Source organism: Strix uralensis, chromosome 5 (assembly GCF_047716275.1).
Source record: "Strix uralensis isolate ZFMK-TIS-50842 chromosome 5, bStrUra1, whole genome shotgun sequence".
NCBI lineage: Eukaryota > Metazoa > Chordata > Aves > Strigiformes > Strigidae > Strix > Strix uralensis.
Window position 1 is genome coordinate 32,606,616 of NC_133976.1, and position 19,556 is coordinate 32,626,171.

The following is a 19,556-nucleotide window of genomic DNA, read 5'->3' on the forward strand; positions in this document are numbered from 1 at the left end:
TAAAAAGTATTTACTAAAATATTCGTAATAAAATGTGTCATGAGTGATTAACAGCCTGTATTCTAGTGTAAACATTTTTTTTGTAAAACAGTTGTTTTCAAACAAGAAAAAAAAAGATTATTCATACAGTCCTAGGCATTACTGCAGTTCAGTGTTACCTCAATTTATGTTTCCCTGACAGATAAAAGAGTTTCCAGAACTGTATGAGGTACAGTTTACACTACTGTGAAATTTTGTAAGCACTTTTAGGATTTTTGCTATAGTTATTTGGAATTTTCTTTAAAAAGAAATTACTCTGTTTTAATCTTTGTATTTCCTGCCTTGTAAGAAATTTGAGTCCTTTTGCTTTATTATGGAAAATTATTTATTTTGAGAAGGTTTGAAACTGAGAATCTAAAACTGTTTCAGTTACTAAAAAAATATTTTAGTAACTTAATGTTCCTCTCCACTGTATTTCTTATGTTGTGTTATCATTTGAACTTTGCCAACTTGAAATACATAGTATGTAGCCAATTTGAAGGACCTGCCAAGAATGGAAGAACTGTGTAAGAGAGGCTAAATAACTGTAGAAGTTTAAATTATATAAGAAACACATTTTCAAATGTGAAACATTTTCAAATTTGAGTTGTAGTACTTATGTAGATAATCCACTGATTAACTGTATAACTATCCTAGTTCTCAAACGCATTGCTCCAATGGAACTTCAGATTATGTTTGCTGAGAACTGCTACCTCCTGTATATGGCTGTATTTAGCTCAGTGAGCTTTGTCCAGTCAAAAATTGATTTTTTTTTTTTATGGCTGGAGGCCTATAGAGCAACTCTGCCCTCCTCACTGACTGTGGAAAGAAGAATTAAGTATTACAGGCTGCTCCCTGTGGAGTTTCTGAGGGCTGATCTACAACTTGAAAGTTTTGTTGGCAATTTACCAGGCAATTAAATTCTCAGGAAGTACTTCAAAGGAAAATGGATGTTTGGCTGGCAGGAATGGATGTTTTCCAGCCAGAGAAAAGAGAAAAATGTTGCAAGGAGGATTTAAACCCTGTAGGTATTTTTTAAATAACCTACCACCGACTATCGTACCTTCCTACTAGTTTGTTTGTTCAGACAAGTTTCTCCAGTCCTCTACATGAAATGGTGGCTCTCAGGCTACACAGGTATTGAAGGTATTGAAGCTCCTTCATATTGAGAACAGCAGACTGCAGAAGGATAGCATGCAGAAGGATAGCATGATTCTGTGATTCTGTGCCTGTTAATGTGTTTCAAGCAGTTGTAAAAGTCATGAGATCAAGCTGTATCTTGAATGGTGATACGGAATAGCATACAGAAACCATTCTTTCAAATTCATCACATACTTAGAGGACAGTATTAGTTGCCTTGGAGTGTTTGCAGAGAATCACAGAATCATCAAGGTTGGAAAAGACCTTGTAGATCATCCAGTCCAACCATTAACCTAACACTGACCATTCCCAACTACACCATATCCCTCAGCGCTATGTCAACCCGACTCTTAAACACCTTCAGGGATGGGGACTCCACCACCTCCCTGGGCAGCCTATTCCAATGCCTAACAACCCGTTCTGTCAAGAAATACTTCCTAATATCCAGTCTAAACCTTCCCTGGTGCAACTTGAGGCCATTCCCTCTTGTCCTATCACTTGTTACTTGGTTAAAGAGACTCATCCCCAGCTCTCTGCAACCTCCTTTCAGGTAGCTGTAGAGGGCGATGAGGTCTCCCCTCAGCCTCCTCTTCTCCAGACTAAACAACCCCAGTTCCCTCAGCCGCTCCTCGTACGACATGTGCTCCAGACCCTTCACCAGCTTCGTTGCCCTTCTCTGGACACGCTCGAGTAATTCAATGTCCTTTTTGTAGTGAGGGGCCCAAAACTGAACACAGTAATCGAGGTGCGGCCTCACCAGTGCCGAGTACAGGGGTAAGATCACTTCCCTGTCCCTGCTGGCCACGGTATTTCTGATACAAGCCAGGATGCCATTGGCCTTCTTGGCCACCTGGGCACACTGCTGGCTCCTGTTCAGCCGGCTGTCAATCAACACCCCCAGGTCCCTCTCTGACTGGCAGCTCTCCAGCCACTCCTCCCCAAGCCTGTAGCGCTGCTGGGGGTTGTTGTGGCCCAAGTGCAGCACCCGGCATTTGGCCTTATTGAAACTCCTACAGTTGGCCTTAGCCCATCGCTCCAGCCTGTCCAGGTCTCTCTGCAGAGCCTCCCTACCCTCGAGCAGATCAACACTCCCACCCAACTTGGTGTCATCTGCAAACTTACTGAGGGTGCACTCGATCCCCTCGTCTAGATCATCAATAAAGATGTTAAGCAGGAGTGGCCCCAAAACCGAGCCCTGGGGGACACCACTCGTGACCGGCCGCCAACTGGATTTAACTCCGTTCACCACAACTCTTTGGGCCCGGCCATCCAGGCAGTTTTTTACCCAGCAAAGCGTGCGATCATCCAAGCCTCGAGCAGCCAGTTTTGCCAGGAGAATGCTGTGGGAAACGGTGTCAAAGGCCTTACTGAAGTCAAGGTAAACTACATTCACAGCCTTTCCCTCATCCAATAAGCAGGTCGCCCTGTCGTAGAAGGAGATCAGGTTTGTCAAGCAGGACCTGCCTTTCATAAACCCATGCTGACTGGGCCTGATCATCTGGTTGTCCCACATGTGTTGTGTGATGGTACTCAGGATGAGCTGCTCCATCAGCTTCCTGGGCACCGACGTCAAGCTGACAGGCCTGTAATTTCCTGGATCATCCTTCCGACCCTTCTTATAGATGGGCGTCACATTGGCCAATTTCCAATCTGTTGGGACCTCCCCCATCAGCTAGGACTACTGGTAAATGATGGAAAGCGTCTTGACGAGCACCCCAGCCAGGTCCTTCAGCACCCTCAGACAACTTCAGTTCATACTAAGTAAATGGATTAAGTTTCTTACAGTATATTTAAACATTTTTTTTTCCACTGTACTTCTCCATGTCTCAATTCAGCCAGCACAGTATTTGCTGTTGAAAGAGTAAAGATAGTATTTTGGTTTTTTGGGGCGTTTGGGATCTTTTCCTGAACAATGAGATTGTTGAGGAATGTGGAAAAGTATAAGCATCTTAGATGCAGCACTTTAGATCCTTGGTTAGTGAAATGTTCATTAATTCAGTTAGCTGATATAAAACACTGGAAAGACACAAAATACTCCTGCAGCCTGCAGGTGTTAAAAGTGGTTGTGGGATTTAATGGGGAGCCATAAAAGAGTTATTTTTCTATGTTAACAATCAAATCTTGTTTCTTTCCTTACACAGTTCCCCCAAAACAGTATCTGGTGTGAAATACAATTGTGATTCTCAACATTTTCACATGTATGCTGCTATCAGTTTTTAACTTACCTTAGAAGTAAGCTTTTTAAGCTGAAGTTTTTGTAAAATCAGTTTGCTCACTACAGAAGTATGCTTCATTTAGTTAGTTGAAAATTAACACAAGTTTAGAAAAGCTGATGGGGCATTTTGATTGACTCATTTTTTGACACTGATGCAGAAGTGATTAGTAACTCATGCCTAAACTATAAGGAAATTGAATCCTCACCTGTTCTTCTTAAAACCAAAGTAGGCCTTTCAAGGTGTCTGATGCTTGTTCACTGGTATCCCAAAAGTACGTTATGAAAAGGATTTTGAGAGCCTGATTCTTCATCCTGCTGTCGTGAAAATCATGCAGGTAACCTGTATGAATTTGCAGGAGTACTGATAGGTATGAAGTAAAACTGGGAAGAGTGTTTGGCCCATATATTCTATTGAAACAATCATATTAAAGATTTACCAGCAACAAATGTGTTATACTTACTGAAAGAGTCATCACCATCCTTGTGTTTTCCCAGCATTACTGCAACATTTAGATAATGCATTTTGAAACTGAAATGAGATCCATTTATTAATTCAAAGCTGTGTCTTTGGAGGAACTGTGAGGAATGGTGAAGTTGGAGAGGATTTAAGTAATTGCATTTTGATATGAAGAACTTTAGTACTTAAAAGGGGAAGAGCCACAAAAAAGGTGGTTAAACCTCTGAATGTTTATTGTGCCATATCAAACTGAATAAAGGTATTTTTCATTTATGTAACTGACTGTTTTACTTAAAGGTCCAAGGAGGATGCTTAGTTTTATTCTTCTCACAAACATGCTGTAGCAGTGTCTACTCTTTACCAAGTGAGACTGAGCGCGCTTAAGGATCATTTGCAGAAAACAGCAAGTAGTGTATCAGAGTATTGGGTTCCTATTAGAGAGCAGCCCTACACAAGAAGATACCTAGATTTTGGAAGATAGCGTGCTGCTGTTACTTTTTTGCTGTATATGCTCTGTAGAAGCAGTTGTTTATGTTTTCTGGGCTGCACAATGGCCCAGCTTCAGGAGTAATATAAGCTCCTGCGAGTCTTGTGATTATGGCCTTTTGCTAGCTTAGACCTGAATGGGAAAAAGCCTAACATACAAATTTCTTCCTACTCCATAGCAGCATTACTACATTACTGTGCAAAGCGTTGCTGAATCTTTCTTCCATACTCAAAGTCATGGTATGGTCTTATGACTGCATAACAGGTTTTCAGCTCTGATTCCTGATTTCATGCTGATGTTAACAGGACTTTGAACTCTTGGGAGAAACACAATTTAAAATTTTTCAGTAGTTTCTGTTGGCTGTCATAGGCATTTCCTCACTGAGGTTGCTAGTCGTTGTGAATGGCATGTACAAGTATGTCTCTTTTGTGTTTAGTGTACTAGGGAGCGTAGATGCCCAAACCAACCATATGAATTCTTCTTGGTCCTTATGTCCTTATCGTGTTCAGTGCTGGGAAGCCTGTGTCTGTTGTTTCTGGTTTTGGTCCAAGGTGTTCAAGTAGTATCTTGTGGCTTGCGCAGACAGTATTTGATATTCTCAGGTTTTTCATTGTCGAGCTATTGAATATCCCCAAGTTGCATAGCATCCAGCAATGAGTGACCTAACTAGTCAAGGACAAGGTTTTCTTTCCTGGAGAAATACAAATAAACAAATAACTACAAACACTGAGTTACAGATTGTAACAATAAATGTTCCTGCACCCATGATTCTTCTCGCAGCTGCAGCACCACATCTCTTCATGCAAAGCTTCTGCTCTTCTTCCTACACCTGTTGTTCAGGGGAAGTCTCTGCTGTAGGCTATAGATGTTGCCTTTAGGGCTGCAGGGAACCTTCAAGAAGAAGAGATGTTGCACAGAGAAGTGAACATATGAGAGAAAGGTTACAGAGAATACAGACTCAGGAACACAAGCAGACCATAAAGGCAATATGTGGTATGTGCATTTGTACCTTGACAGATGTCAGCACTTACCTCTTACGGGTGCAATTACCTTCGTTGTCTGTTTAGCACAACAACTGCCTGTGACGTGTCTGAGAGTAGCTTCTTTGTGGAGCCTGTGAGATGTGGTTTGCACAGCACCTTTGCTCTCAGGCACTCTGTTGCACCCTGATCTCTTCTCACAGACCTCAGGAAAGGAGATTACTTGACCTGTACTCCTCTCCTGAATTTAAAGCACATTAGTTCAGAGTAACCTCCATTTTGTTGCCAGGAGGCACCCCTTTGTACCAGGGTGTGTAGCTCCTTTGGTACTTGTACTCAACCAGATAATAACCTTGTTTGATTTGAGGAACATGTTTGGAAGCAATCATGTCTAATTGAACTTAGCAGCAGAATTCCTACTGACATTACTAAATCGGGATATGATTCATTATCATTGGGTGTCTGTGATGAGATTGCATTCATAATCGTATATGAAAACTGATGGAATTAAGTTCAGATTGTTTAATTTACTTTTCTCGTTGATTTTTGTCAAGCTCTTTTTATCTCTACTGATCTACACAGATAGAAGAATCCATATAAACATGTCTATGCTTTTTTCAGCTTAATTTGAAAGGAGAGTGGCCATCACAGGCCATGAAAAGATTTCTGTGACCAGTATGTGACAATTCATACAGGAAGTGCAATTGGCCCTTATTTGGACATGATCACTAAACAGCAGTTACAAAGTCATTGCTTTTTATGATGTCATAATTCTTCACCATTCATTCACAATAGGAAATAGCTGAAGGAGCTCACCAGCCTGCGTTGATGTAATTTGCTTTTTAACATGGTGACTTCTCAGCTTCATGTGTAGACAGATAGATGTTCTTCAAAGAGCTGAGCCAGCAAAAGATCTTACAGCCTATCAGCCTGCCTGACTTTCTCCCTGCTAATGGGTATTGCCTTCCTATGAGAGTCAACTAAATCACTCATTTGATATTTTACCTGTTTAAATCTTGTTAATTCCTTTGTTAATTGAGCCAGCTGGAAGAGGACATTTGTCTGCAACCTTACAGACCCCATGGTATGCTAACGATGAAATTAAATTGGGCACAGACCTATAGTGATGGACCAGAAGCCAGTATAACTTCGTGAAGAGTTAGGGATAGCATCTCTGGTTTTGTCAGGTGGGTTTGTGAAACCTAGTCTAGCATATGTAAGTCTAAGCACAGAGAACTAAAAGTTTTGACCCTAAACTTATTAGGCAGAGGCAGGAAGAATAACCTCAGTTTTGAACAGACCTGAGCTAAAATCTCACTGACTCTGTAACATGATCAGTAAAGTAGTAGATTAGGCTGTGTGGGCATTATCATCAGAGGGGAAGAAATGCTTATAGTATGACTTTGAATTCAGTTGAGATCAGTTTTAGAGTAATAAAATGTAGCAGGTGAGTTCAGACTCCTAATTAAACGCCAGAGATTGCATTCCCTCTTTTGCAAAAGGTGAAATCTAAAATTTGTGATATGAAAATTCTCCAGTTATGCCTTTTTTGAAACCCTTGTAAATCCTTTGTGAAATAGAAAAAATACTACATTTGGAAAAGCATCTATGGAGCATCAACATTGTCAAGCTTTTATTAAATGATTAATCTATACAGGATTTGTGGAATTTAAGGTCAGCACAATTAAAGAGGAAGTGGTCAGAGACCTGGTACACCACTTGGATGCACACAAGTCTGTGGGACCGGATAGGTTACACCCAAGGGTGCTGAAAGAGTTGGCAGATGTGCTCACCAAGCTGTTTTCCATGATTTACCTGAAATCATGGCTAACTGGGGAGGTTCCATTGGACTGGAGGGTGGCAAATGTGACACCCATCTGCAAGAGAGGCAGAAAGGAGGATCCAGGTAACTATAGACCTGTCAGTCTGACCTCGGTGCTAGGGAAGGTCATGGAGCAGATCATCTTGAGTGCCATTACAAGTCATATAATGGACAACCAGGGGATCAGGCGTAGTCAGCATGGGTTTATGAAAGGCAGGTCCTGCCTGACAAACCTGATCTCCTTCTATGACAAAATGACCCGACTATTGGATGAGGGAAAAGCTGTCGATATTATCTACCTGGATTTTCGAAAAGCATTCGACACAGTTCCCCATAGGATTCTCATAGAAAAACTGGCTGCCCATGGCCTGGATGAGCGAACGGTCTGCTGGGTCAAGCACTGGCTGGATGGACGGTCCCAGACAGTGGTGGTCAATGGAGTTAAATCCAGCTGGTGGCCGGTCACAAGTGGTGTTCCTCAGGGCTCGGTGTGGGACCATTTCTGTTCAACATCTTTATTGATGATCTTGTTAAGGACATAGAGTGTATCATCAGAAAATTAGCAGATGACAGCAAGTTAAGTGGGAGTGTCGATCTGCATGAGGATAGGGAGGCACTACGGACAGACTTGGATAGGTTGGATCAGTGGGCCAACGTTAATGGGATGAGCTTCAACAAGGCACTTGGGCCACAACAACCCCATTCATCGCTACCGGCTTGGGGAGGTGTGGCTGGGGAGCTGTCTGGAAGAGAAGGATCTGGGGGTTCTAACTGACAAGCAGCTGAACATGAGCCGGCAGTGTGCCCGGGTGGCCAAGAAAGCCAACGGCATCCTGGCTTGTATTAGAAATAGTGTGACCAGCAGAAGTAGGGAGGTGATAGTCCCCCTGTACTCTGCACTGGTGAGGCCACACCTGGAGTATTGTGTCCAGTTTTGGGCACCTCAATGTGAGAGAGATATCAAGGTGCTGGAGCGAGTGCAGAGGAGAGCAGTGAAGGTGGTGAAGGGCCTGGAGAACAAATCCTATGAGGAGCGATTGAAGGAGCTGGGAGTGTTTAGTGTGAGGAGGAGAAGGCTAAGGGGAGACCTCATCACTCTCTACAACTACCTGAAAGGACATTGTAGAGAGGTTGGTGCTGGTCTCTTCTCACAGGTGATTAGCGATAGAACAAGAGGGAATGGCTTTAAACTCCAACAGGGGAGGTTTAGACTGGACATTAGGGAAAAAATTTTCACAGAAAGAGTGGTCAGGCAGTGGAATAGGCTGCCCAGGGAGGTGGTGGAGTCACCATCCCTGCATGTGTTTAAGGGTCATTTGGATGTGATGCTGGGGGATATGGTGTAGGGGAGAACTTTGTAGAGTAGGGCTGATGGTTGTACTCGATGATGCCGAGGGTCTTTTCCAACCTGAATGATTCTGTGATTCTGTCAATCCAAAGCAGAAACCTGTTAAATATTGCATGCTGAAGAATACTAATCTCATATTTATTCCACAGAGGCTTTTGATTTTATTTTGGGATTCTTGAACTCTCGTGGGTCTTATAAAAATTAGCAGATGTGAGTACTGTAATAGTTCAATAATGTCATCTGTCTGGCATCAGGAGCCCTCTTTTGCAGTAGCTAAGTGTCTTTTGATATGTGAGGTGGTCCGGTAATGTTGTAAAGCTCTCTGGCTTCACTGAAGAGTAAATGACTGAGCATCAGCAGTTTGTAAAGCCTTTTAATACTGCTGAAAGAACAGATAATGACAGTGTACAGTGCTAGAACAAAACAACAAAGATGGGATATACAAGTGTTGATGGCCACTTAGTTTCTAAAATAATTACAGTTCATGTGGTTTTTGGCTTTTACAACTTTGGAGGATAAATCAGTTTTGTTGAATTTCTATAAAGTGTTTTTCAGGAAACACATTTCTGCAAGAAAACTGTCAAATGTTTAGCCACAGAAAGCAAAAACATGTCTTTGAAACCTGTCAGCCAGTCATCTGTCAGTATATTCATTAGTTTTTGAAGTGCCACCAAAGCAGCCATGGATTAAAAAGGAAGTTGTTTTGAAAGAGGATGTATCCTTTTCATGTTAAAATTTATAGTAGATTTTTGTAAGTAAATTACTGACCTAATCTAGTGGCAAAATAACAGAAGAAATTAAATATTTTGCCTGGCAAAATACAATAAAAATTGAATCTGTTGATTTTTCACAAAATGCTTTCATCCCTGCCTTGTTTTGTAATTCCTTTAAAGCAAGTCATGACAGCTTGGGAAAAGGGTCGACAGACTCTCTGGGAACAGTAGAAAGTCCCTTTTGTGTCTGCTTACTGCAACACTCAATTTCAGTCAAGTGGCAAAAGGAAAGGCTCTACCTACTTTCACTACCAGAGGAGTGCATTCACCTCTGTTCAAGAAGTATACTTTCTTTCATCAGAAAGGTTGATGTGTTTTTCATTGCATTCTTATTCAGTAAGATCATGTGTAAATTAGGAATTTCTGAGTAGAGCATCTTTAAAATTACAACTAGTTTAGTAGAAAGCTTCCACGAAAGTTCTTGTGCCTATCAACATCCTTCTATGACTGTTAGTAATGCAGTTGGTACTTCTTTTGTATTTAAAGTACCTGACTACCTTTAGAGTACAAAGTAAGTGGTTATTTATTGCCATCAGATAAAGCTTCTTGATGCCGGTAGACTTAGCTACTGTTTGTTGTGACAATGCTAAACAGAGCTAAATGTCTTTCCATTCAAAAACACCTTTCCACCCAGAAAACCTCAAACAAATAAAGGATTCCTACAGATTTGAAAAAAAGGATAGTTTGCACATGTGTGCTCACTCACATAGGTAAGAATGAAATCCATTGAAGGCAACAACATGCTGAAAGGGAGGGAGAAGCTTCGACACTGCCTAAAAAGTGTCAGTGTGTGGCCTGGGCAGAAGCGGAGGCAGTGAGCTGCTCGATCAGGGTGCTGCCTGAAAAGGCTAGGAAACTTTGAGCACAAAACCAGCATCTGATTTATTTTTGAAAGAATGTCACTCTCACAGATGAATGAAATGCATTTTTTAAATCTCCTTTTTGGAATAACCTACATATCTAGATACTAAGTTGCCTCTTGACCAGTGTTTATGTCAAAAGCAGTATTTCTCTTATTTTACTTGTATTGACAGTGCTTTTAATTTTTTTTTTCTTTCTAGAAGTATACCAACAGTTGAAATGAAATTCGTAGCCAGAACCTCTTGCAAATGTTTATTCCCCTATGAGCCTTACTTCAACATGGCACACAGTTTAACTGATTATTTAGCAAAAATAGATTTAAAATTCTGATGTAACTCGGTAGGATTTGATGGAGAATCTTGGGTTAATGCTCCCTCTGTGTCACATTCCAAAGTATTATATTAACTTAAGGAGTGTTCTGTGAAGTACTTGCCTTTGTCTGCACCCCTTTTCTGAAATACCTTAAATATGATTTTTCAGTTTCCTTTTTAACAGCTGCTTTGGCTTTTAGATAACTTAATGATTTCTGTATCATTTGCAAACTGGTGTGAAAATGGAAAAACTCTGTTGTACCAAAGATGTATTTGAGATGCAAGTGAGCATAGAAACTGCACAGTCAGGGTACTTTTTAAAAGGAGAGTACTCATCAAAGCAACAGTTTCTAATTAAGTTGAGAAATAGTTCTAATTTGTCACCGGGCAGACTAAATATTGTTTTCATATATGTATATGCATGTGTGTATATATATATATACACACACACACGTATTGCTAATTAGATAACTGTAATTTAAGTATTTATATAACTTATGTATACAACTACTTTTCCTATCTTTAGAAATAAAAGCCTTCTAATACAGAATTTATTTATAAAATGCCTCCTGGTGAAATATGTGAAGGATGGTACTATGTTAGAATTATTGTGCAGGAGACTGCAAACGTTGATGTATGGTAGTTGCCTACACTTCTTTTGAAGTTTTTTACTTCTGATAAACCAAATATATCTTATTTGAATAAATTAGTGTAAAAGCTTGGTGGATATAAAAGTAAGGGAAATCCTTACTTGGGCTTGACATTCCTTTTTACATGACTTAACGGAGTTTGCAGAATATAGTGCTTCTCTTCAGAATTAAAAAGTCACATATTTAACAGACTACACTAGGAGCAACACTGCGACTCATTAGGAAGAAATACAAGGTATCATAAAGGTAGTAAAAATGAAATGTCAACGCCAGTTTTTTTAATGGAAATCTGCAGTGAAATTTATGAATGTATCTGTCATCCTGTAAAATGTATCTGAGACATGGTGAAAGAAGAGTATGGGCTTTACAGGTTGCTGTGCTATTGGGATACAGATGTGTCACAGGAAAGGGTATGAGGGTGGGAGATCCATTTCTGTTCTCTTCTTCCCTATGTGTGTCAGGAATAATTCCACTGAGATTAGTGCAGTTCTATGCATGTGAAGTGATGTAAATAGAGTAGAACTCTGTTCAAGTTAGTGTTCTTGTTAGCCAGATCATTACATCTGGAATCATTTTTCTATGAGGTAAAAATTTTAGTGCAGGATTTTTAATGGTAAGAGGACTATAGGATTTTTTGCTTATTGTATCCTGCAGTTGAATGTATTTAAGCCTGAAAGTGTTACTATCTAGAGGGAAATGGGGTATGTACAAATAGCTTCCTTTTGTGGAGGAAAGCAGGGAACAGTTCCAGAGCCTTTGAATGTTAAGTCCACATCTCCATTGCTGTTCATGAAAGAAGGCAAGAGAAGTTCAAAGATGAGATGCGGTTTAAGATGAAGTAGGTAATTCTGAATTATTACTTACAGGATTGGAAGTTACCAAAGCCTATTCTAGACCAAATTAGATGTCCAGTAAGTAGGGGGAAGTTTAGCATCCCTTCGCATTGTTAAGTTAATCTGTTGGTAGCCTGCTGCTTACAGACTATCCCTGTGTCATGTTTTATCCAATGTCTTGTCTTGAATGTAGGAAAAAAATGTTAAAGACTGTTTGTGTGTGTTTTGAAGTTGCTGAAGATGAGGCAAGGATTCTAACAAGTTACCTCAAAATAAAATCCATCTCTTGTTTTTCCATAACTATAAGCATTAAATGATTGAATGGTATAAGATTCTGTTAAAATCAGCAAATGGGATGCTAAAGTGAAAATGAGTTTAAAAAGAAAGTATAACTGTGAATTACAGGGATGTGAAGAAATGGGGTCCTTGCTGAAGGCAATGCAAAACAATGGTCATATTGAGCAACTAATAATCTGAATGAAAAATCTAAGTATAAATGAAATTTGAAGACTGTGACGGCAACATGACAGAATTCCTTGGGAAATGTAGTAAATCTGCAATTCTGAAAAGTTAATTCTTTCCCATAGTAAAGTAGGTGAAAAGAAAGCCTATCTGGGAGACTGTCTTTGAATAACATATTTTAACTTTTATGGATTTTGTAGAGATTTGAAAAATCATGATGGATGTTGTTGACTGAGTCATTCATTGAGTCAAATGAAGTAAGTCAGAGATACTAGGATCTTTCTTTGATTTTTAAAAATTAAGAAAAACAACTGTGCATAAATACCTATTTTCAGATGTTTGACTCTGCTCTGAAGTAATTTTCTTTGGCTTTGCAGAGTATTCCTCACCAGTGCTTCATTAGGGAGGAACAGAGTCAACTTAGAGTGATGGGAATACTTCAGTATGGTGTTCTCCCAGCTCAGATTCATGAAGACTTAGGCTGGGGGTACCATTTCACGTGATGCTTTACTTTGTTTAATTTCATGCTGTCATCCAAAACAGGTAGTTTTGGGAAATCTCTGTCATATCAGAACCGAATCTCTTCTTGCATAGGTTTGTTTTCTCTTGGATCAATGAACTGATGTAGCTCACTGGGGATACTACAATTCTTAAATGCAAGGAGACAGGGCAGGAACTTGCACTGAAGAACAGAAAAAGAGCTCAGGACCTCTCCATATCTTCTTGACAGCTAGAGCAAGCCTAGTGTGAAAAATCCACCCCTAAATAAAGTACCAACTTTTTCACTCAAATGAAAGACAATGTTGGAGAGAACTGTAAGGACCACTCTTGCGAAAAAGGGAGTATGGCAAGTGAATGGATAGCCCTAATTCCATTCCCTCCCTTCCCCTCAGCCAGGTTCTGTTTTAATTTGTGGAAATTAGTTAGCTGCATAATTCTGTGACTCTACCTAGCAAACCAAAGAAAAGTGGTTGTTCTAGTCTCCATGAACCTCCTTTTTCATACCTGCAGTTGTTTAGGATATATGGAAGATTAAGTACTGAAATGTACCTTCTAATAAAGTACTTTGATGATCAAGAGACTACATTGATTGCTGGCAAAAAAGAGGAAACTACTTTCCTAATCTGGCCCTTAATGCTTTTATAATAGCAAAGTCAATTGTATGCCTAATTTCATTTCTACTCAGCAGCCAAGTTAGTTCATGTTTAATTGTATTTGTTTTCTCAACTCAGATTTCACTGGGTGCTTTTTTTGGTGCAGGTGCCTTGACCCAAACACATTAGAAGTGGTTAATTTTGTTTAAAACAATATTTTAACTATACTTCTGTCCTTTTAAAATCTTTGAGTCTTTCCCTCCTCTTTCTTTTTTCCCCGTTCAATATCTCTGCTAAACCAGTGCAGTGATTTAGGTAAACTTTCTCTTATTAACCATGTGAGAAAGTGTATGTGTGAAGTTCAGAGTGTCTCAGTCATGCCAGCTGTTGGCTTTATGTCTGGAAATTCTGGTTTTTGATATTAAGCAAAATGTCTATCACACTTTTCCCAGCATATACTGATGTGAATACATCTTCTGATGTTAAAAATAGCCAAGATTGTCAGCCATTGTGGAAAAAAGGAATGTGATTTAATTAAGCAGAAATCTTCTTATCTTATCTGGCAACTACCCAGCAGCAAGTGTTATATGTCAAAGTGCAATGTAATTTGTTGAACCAAGCCTAAGGCTGGGAACCCACTATCAAGATTAAAGAAGAGTGAGAAAAAGTCTTACTTTACCTCATCCACGGTTTTGTGGAGGATGCTTCCAGGACTGCTCCTTTTTACAGCAGCCAACTCCTGTTACATAATGAATTACAAACTTAAAAACGAGACATGAGTGTGAATGCAGAGATCCCTATGATGCACTGTGAAAACCTGTAACATTTTAAAATAAGTAATAGGGGGTGCAAACAGGTCAGTTGCCTTTGTGTTCCACTCTTGGTTCAAATGTAAGTAAAACACCTTAAGATGCGAATCTTAAAGGAGACACAGACTCTTTCCCTTTTCTGCTATTCAGGGTTATAAGAAAAGTATTCCTATGCCCTGCTGACAAGCCCTGAATATGTTGATGCCTGTTTTCTGCTTTTTCCTTCTGGAAGAGGAAGCTTGCAAGGGTTTCCTTGGTCATTGTTGTCTGGTGACTTCTGCACAGGTAACCAATGTGTCATAGCCCCTTTCATGAACTCGATCCAATTCCATATCAAATACAGTGCAAAAAGTTTGCTCCAGGATCTCAAATGACAAAAAACCAAAAACGAGCCCCCAAAAACTAAGAAAAAACAACAAAAACACCCCATTCTTGAGACTTTTAATATCTGTCTTGATATGAAAAACATTGTTTTCATGCAGTTAGAGATGAAAGTTGATTAAAAAATTAAATTCTGCTCTGACAGGGAGTGAAGTTATTAGTTTCAGTTTAAATGTTGTCTGGACAAATTGAACCTAACTTAATTGTGGCATATAGTTATTAATTTAACTTGTAATTTAGGCTAGAAGATTATGAACTGCTTACCAAATCTTTGCAGTGAAACAGCTTGAGTCAAGTTTAATTAATTTCGTATTTTATGGCTAAGAAAAGCCATATCTCAAAGCCTCTACTTCAGTATGAGGTAGATTGTTCTTATTCAAAGTCTGATTGAGTTTTTTTTACTTGATTGACTTTATTTCCCATCACCCTCCTTCTTCATAGATAGATACTCTCTCAGCAGTATGGAGAACAGCTCTTCCACCAGCCCGCTGGTGCCCAGCTAGCTTATAGCTTTTAGGAAGAAAGAAAAGGCAGCATCTGTCTGTCTTCGAGAAGGAATGATGCTTAGGAGAGATCAAGATGGGGGAGGGAGAGATATAGTACATCCTCTAAGGTCCTGCCTTGATTTCTTGCTCCTTTCTGTAAGGAGGCACTCTAATTTTGTAGTGTATGCATAGAGTGGCAACCCTCATAAAAATTGTGAAATTACATGCTGGGTAGAGTTGCCGTTTCCTTTTGCTCCATCCATGTGCCTGGTGAAGCGTTTCCCAGGAGCCCTACTTTAGGCTTCAACTCCTTCCCATAGCTCATATGGAAAATTCGTTAAGACATCCCCATTTCCACAAGTCTTGCTTTCCAGAAGTACTGATTTGAGATTCATTATTCACCGGAGCAGATCTGAATTGGGAGTTGAAGCTGTGGAACCCTAGGGGAATAATGCCTGAAGGGAAGTTAAAGGTGAGACTGAAAACCAGGCTGGTTTCAGAGATGTAAGAACAGATCAAAAATCAGTTTCTTCCCAGTGGTGCAGTAGTTTCTACATGTCCTTACAGACCCAATTAAAATAACATTTGATTAAAATGAATACAACAAAGCACAGTTTTAAGTGGTACTAAGTCTCTGGATAATTGAAAAACCAGCAAAATTTAATTTTATATTAAAGATTAAAGAGTACTTTCTGGTCTTAGTTATATTATGGTTTCTCTGATGTATAAGCAGCAAGGCAATTTAATGTAAAATTAAAAATCTTTGGACAACAGCATCTCTCTCAATGCAAATTAGCATGGCTGAGAAAATCATTTTAGCCTTTAATGTTGATTTATAGCAATTTTGCATTCTTTACATGTTGAAATCCAGAACAGTATTATGCTAATACAGCTGTATCACCTGCAGGTGTTGCTTGAGAGTCCGGTGAGCAGTCCTTTGTATTTTCTTTGAAGGATCAATATTTCAAGATGTGCAAAGGAGAGGGATCTGACTGATACCTTGATACACTGTTACTCTAACTATGACTGGATTGACTGAAAATTGCCTCAAAGAGTAAGATAATTTATAAAAACTATAAGCATAGCCAAGTGTTTGAAGTAATCAAAGCTAATTAGGAATATTATTTTCGTTTTTTAAATGTCTTGCTTTCATTTTTATAGTTTCTTGAAGTTTTTCTTTCTGAAATGTTCACATTTTGTACCGCATTTGCATGGAAAATACACGTTAGATGTTACAACTATGCAAAACTTAGAACCGGCAGAATTTATTGAAATAATTTCTAATAATTGTGCTGTGAGAAATTACTGTTGGGTGTACCCATATTATTGGAGACAAATTTGTTTTTCTTATTTTGGGCATATCTAGAAATTTAGCAAATAATCTGTCTTAAGGAAAAAAAATGGTAGTTTAGAAATAAAATGGATGCATAATTATAAAAGTGTCTTTTCATGAGAATAAGAATTAAGTTGTGGGGTGAAATCACGCTGCCTTGTTTCTGTGCCTAGATGTATTGTCATAAAAAGCTGATGTTTCTTTGGATGTCTCATTGTGTGATACCAATATTGTATATGCATACGTGTTAATAAGCTATTTTTATTTTTGAATTATTAAATGTAGTCATTCTCTAGTGTGGATAAAATAATGCTCTCATCAGTCTGCTAGTACCAACATTCAGTCTGGGTTACAAGTTATTTAGTAAAGTGCTTTTTCAGTAGTATCAGCAGAATTTCAGAAAGTTTTTTTGTAATTATTTTAGGATTTTCTAATATGTTTTCCTCTAACAATGCTATTTTTTTCATTTACCTTGAAGAATCTTTCTTTAAATCAATATTTATTATTAATTTTGTGGGAGGATATCATGTGTGCTTAGAATAATATTCATATAATCAGAAAACAGACTATTTGAAAAAGTACATTGAATGGAAAAAAGTTTTCCTCATCCATTGGTGCAACTGTGCAGAACTGCACTGAGCTTAATTTAAACAGCAAAAAAAAATTACTATTCTTGCAATGTGTGCTATTTGCATTTGAGATCTTGATTTAAAGGATAAATTAGTTGTGACAAGCCGAAGAAAACAGTAGTAAACATGGCAGTATGAAAGAAATTTCTTTTATCTCCTCGGTGGCAATGTGAATGTGAAATTCAAATGAATCTGTGAACAATGTAAATTTTTACATCAAAGTGTAATGTTTACTTACATAATACATACGAAGTCCTGGGTAAGATTTTTTGTTTCATTAATGAATAGTGTATGTGTAGAAAAAAAATAGGGAAAGCTATTTCCCAGTTAGAGAACAAACTGGATTAACTTCCTGATGAATAAATGAGCTTTTTTTACCCTAAAGGTTTGAATTAATGATTTGTATAAAAAAAGCTCAGTCAGGCTCGAGTTATTGGCTTTGTCCTATTGCTGCTTCCTTAAATTGCACCTAGAATTATACTATTTTAGTGGTGTTAGTTGCCTTCTCTGATTCTTTTAAATGGAAAATTGAAAAATTCTTAACATATAAAATATATTTCAAATGAAAGAGCAACAGCATGTGAGTGTAGGTTAGCACATATAATTTAGAAGATTTCAGTTTGATAATGGTGTTTTAAAACTCTGTTAGAAGTGTAAGATTTATTGTGAGAATTAAGTTGCAGGGTTTTATTTTTTATACATTAAAATAAAAAATAGATTCAATTAAAAAGCCATATGAATCCTTTAACATCATAGTAACAGAGAAATTTTCCACATGTATGTAAATGTGAAATACTTAAAAATAAGCCCCTCATTTATATTTGTGATTTTTTTTTTTTTTTTTTGGTCTTTGATAATGCAGATACAAGGAAATGGGTGGGGAACAGAGATTTAACAGAATCAGCTGCAATAAAGATTATAGTACAAATCTTAAGACTTTTAATCAAGCCAACTTCAGATGAAGCCAGTGGCAGATTTGGTTGAATAACACCAGAAAAATGAGGGATTAATCCTAAAAATATAAATTTTAGTACATTGTATCTGTTATTTGAAGTTGTCCCACTAAAATAACAGAACAAAATTGGATCTATCCATTTTTGTATTTACACAGATGAGGTTTAACAGTCAGTGGCAGTAAAACTGGCTAAAATCACATAGTTTGTTTGAAACAAGAAGGAAAATACAGTAAGAACTAGAATGAATGTGGTAGTTGTGGATAGCTGTAGACTCCAGGGGGACGTAATAACAGGTGAAAAGCTGATTCATCCAAAATGTTACCTTTGCTTCTGAAGGTTTCATCCAAGGTGCTTTTCCTGCTCTGAACTAAAACCGTTCACTTTTATGTCTGGCTGGCAATAGAATTGACTACAGTAAAAGCTGTATGAGGAGAAGGATACCCATGACTTGTACTTCACAGGGAGAGGGCGGGGTGGTGACAGTGTCACAGCAGTCTGTGATGTATCTTTAGATACTTCAGATTTTCTGGAATTTGCCTTAACAACGAATCCACAGTGGATCTGCAATGGGTCTGAAGCCTTCAGGCCTTCTTGCTTTTAAATATTCCCTAATTACTGCAACTTTTTTTTCACCTTTCCCTTGTTTCTTCCTGTGAAATACCTGTAATGCTCTTGTAGCCCTTGTTTAAAGGTGAAATCTAGGATGAAATAATCTGTCACTGTGAATTCACTGTAGAAGGAGGCAGAGCTGTAGCAAGTATTCATGTGCAAACCACTAGGCTGTTACAGGGTCAGGTTTTTTTCCCCATCATCTTCCAGATTGTGGCTTTCAACACTGCTGGCAAATTACTTTTCTGGTTTCATGTTAATATCATGTTGAATACTTTCAATTTCTGTACATCAGACTTTAGGTATATACAATTTTAACATATAATACCAACCTTAATGCCTTTAAATATGTGCACATTTTCTTTCCTTCTTGCCTTTCCCCTCCATCTAACAAAACCCAAAAGGTACTATTCATCTGGTATCTTCTCAATCCCATCGCAGCATTTTGCTTCAACAGTTGCCTGCCTCCTCCTTCACCCTCTTCTCCCCTCAAGTCCAAGTTTAGAGAAGCACCTGCCCCATCCTGTCTCTAGGTCAATCTGCCACCTAATGGGGGACTGACATTATTGTCAATGTTTGTAGGTAGCAGACAGTGCCTCCAGTCCGCTCATGGACAGTGGGAGAAATCCTGGCAGAATTTATCTGTGCTGTGGTGGTGAGCTCACAGTGTGAAGTCCTGAGGGCAGATACAAGGTCTCGGGTTTTTTTTCAAGTGTCAACTGAGTAAGTCAGCTCTTAATGACGGCGACAGGCAGTGAGGTTGTGTCATTGTTCACAGCACGGTATTGCGCCCATGCAGTGCATGTCCTGTCAAACCTTGCCCTGTTGTATACTCCCTCTTAAAGCTTACACGATGTCCACAAGAGCTTGTATATTCAGGGAGGTGAAAGCTCTACAGGTTAA

The 19,556-nt window shown here is 38.8% G+C and overlaps 1 protein-coding gene across 26 annotated transcripts in view; it reads left to right on the top strand.

Annotated features, from left to right (window-relative positions):
• The window catches only part of NRCAM (neuronal cell adhesion molecule), a 165,945-nt gene that overhangs the window by 66,507 nt on the left and 79,882 nt on the right, over nucleotides 1-19,556 (top strand). For 23 of the 26 annotated variants that reach the window (XM_074870346.1, XM_074870348.1, XM_074870353.1 and 20 more), the window contains one exon: nucleotides 16,034-16,180. The exons of 2 other annotated variants lie outside the window; for them this stretch is intronic. The gene's annotated coding sequence lies outside the window, so the exon portion shown is untranslated. Of the gene's footprint in view, nucleotides 1-14,492; nucleotides 14,546-16,033; nucleotides 16,181-19,556 lie in introns of all 26 variants that reach the window. One more of the 26 variants, XM_074870322.1, reaches the window with a different exon arrangement.